Raw genomic sequence first — 2562 nt, forward strand, 5'->3', positions numbered from 1 at the left:
TCCAACAGATTTCTGTGCAGCCTTCACCACTCTCTGCAAAGCTTTTCTTTCTGCAGCTGTGCAGCCTCCATGCCACACGTTGATGCTGGAGCACAGGATGCTCTCCACTGCACACCTGGAGAAGGAGGTGAGGACTGAGCTTCCCAGACCAGCTCGTCTCAGCCGTCTGAGGAAGTAGAGTCTCTGATGAGCTTTCTTGATCAGGCTGGTGGTGTTGTTGCTCCAGCTGAGGTTGTCATTCATGTGTACACCCAAGTACTTGTACCTGGAGACCACTTCCACCGCAGATCCTCTTATGTTCAGGGGGGTGTAGGTGTTTTTGTTCCTTCTGAAGTCCACAATCATCTCCTTTGTCTTCTTCACATTGATGTGAAGGTTATTCTCTCTGCACCAGCTCTCCAGGTGTTCCACCTCCTGCCTGTAGCTGGACTCATCATTGTTTGTGATGCATCCCACCACCGCTGTATCATCTGCAAACTTTACAATGTGACAGCCTGGATGGGTAGCTGCACAATCATATGTGAGCAGAGTAAACAGAAGGGGGCTCAACACACATCCCTGAGCTCTAAATGTTGTCAGTGGTTATGCTCCACAGGTTGGATGCGATGTGGAGGAGAAAGATACATTTTGTAAAGATCTGGATGAAGTGATAGAGAGTATTCCCAGGGAGGAGAGAGTGGTGATGGAGCAGACCTGAATGGACATGTTGGTGAAGGAAACAGAGGATGAGGAAGTGATGGGTAGGTTTGGTGTCAAGGAAAGAAACCAGGAAGGAAACCTAGTGGTGGAATAGTGAAGTGCAGGAAGCTGTTCAAAGAAAGAGATTAGCCAATATGACAGAGAGAGGACTGAAGAGAGGAGACAGGAATATAAGGAGATGGGACGTAGAGCCAAGAGGGAGGTAGATAAGACAAAGCAGAAGGTGTATGATGAGTTGTATGGGAGACTGGACACTAAAGAGGGAGAGAAGGACTTGTACCGATTGGCAAGACAGAGGGATCAGGCTGGAAAGGATGTGCAGCAGGTTAGGCTTGTTAAAGATAGGAATGGTAATGTTCTAACAAGTGAGGAGAGTGTGACGGGAAGATGGAAGGAGTACTTTGAGGAGCTAATGAATGAAGAAAATGAAGGAGAAAGAAGAGTAGAGGTCATAGAAACTGTGGACCAGGAAGCGGGAAAGATCAGTGAGGGTGAAGTCCAGAAAGCTCTGAAAAGAATGAAGAAGGGGAAGACAGTAGGACCTGATGACCAGTGGAGGTTTGGAAATGTCTTGGAGAGATGGCAGTGAGGTTTTTGACTCAAATATTCAATGGCATATTTGAAGGTGAGAAAATGCCTCAGGAATGGAGAAGAAGTGTGCTGGTGGCCATTTTTAAAAACAAGTGTGATGTACAGAGTTGTAGCAACTACAGGGGAATTAAGTTGATGAGTCACACGATGAAGATCTGGGAGAGAGTTGTGGAAGCAAAACTTAGACGAGAGGTGACTATCTGTGAGCAGCAGGATGGTTTCATGTCAAGAAAGAGCACCGCAGATCCATCTTTGCTTTGAGGATGTTGATGGAGAAGTACAGAGAGGGTCAGAAAGAACTCCATTGTGTCTTTAGAAAAAACATATGACAGGAGATCATGTTAGACTGGTACAGGACATGTATGAGGACAGCATGACATGTATGAGGACAGCAGGACAGTGGTGAGATGTGCTGTAGGAGTGACAGATAGTTTCTAGGTGGAGCTGGGAGTGCATCAAGGATCTGCTCTGAGCCCCTTCTTGTTTGCTCTGGTGATGGACCGACTAACAGATGAGGTCAGGCAGGAATCTCCTTGGACTATGATGTTTGCAGATGACATTGTGATCTGTGGTGAGAAGAGGGAACAGGTGGAAGAGAACTTGGAGAGGTGGAGGTATGCACTTGAAAGAAGAGGAATGAAAGTCAGCCGTAGCAAGACAGAGTCCATGTGTGTGAATGAGAGGGAGGAGGTGGAACAGTGAGGCTACAAGGAGCAGAGGTCACAAAGGTGCAGGACTTCAAGGACTTGGGGTCCACTGTCCAGGAACATGGGGAGTGTGGTGAAGAGGTGAAGACGAGAGTCCAGGCAGGATGGAGTGATGGAGAAAAGTTTCAGGAGTGATTTGAGACAAAAGTGTGTCAGCAAAGGTCAAAGGAAAAGTTTACAAGACAGTGGTGAGACCAGCTATGTTGTATGGTCTGGAGACAGAGACATAGACAAAAAGACAGGAGACAGAGACATGGACAAAACGACAGGAGACAGAGACATGGACAAAACGACAGGAGACAGAGACATGGACAAAGAGACATGAGACAGAACTGGAAGTGTCAGAAATGAAGATGTTGAGGTTCTTCTTAGGAGAGACAAGGATGGAGAAGATCAGGAATGAGATCATCAGAGGTACAGCACAGGTTGAACAACTGGGAAATGAAGTTAGAGAGGACACACTGAGATGGTTTGGACATGTCCAGAGGAGTGACAGTGGTTTGGACATGTCCAGAGGAGGGACATTGGTTTGGACATGTCCAGAGGAGTGACAGTGGTTTGGACA

General features: G+C 47.0%; 1 protein-coding gene across 1 annotated transcript in view; it reads right to left on the bottom strand.

Moving 5' to 3' along the window:
* The window catches only part of utp6 (UTP6 small subunit processome component), a gene marked incomplete at its 3' end in the record, with an annotated part of 28691 nt that overhangs the window by 11424 nt on the left and 14705 nt on the right, over positions 1 to 2562 (bottom strand).

The sequence above is a fragment of the Nematolebias whitei genome, chromosome 3 (assembly GCF_014905685.2).
Source record: "Nematolebias whitei isolate Nwh7 chromosome 3, NemWhi1, whole genome shotgun sequence".
Taxonomy (NCBI): domain Eukaryota; kingdom Metazoa; phylum Chordata; class Actinopteri; order Cyprinodontiformes; family Rivulidae; genus Nematolebias; species Nematolebias whitei.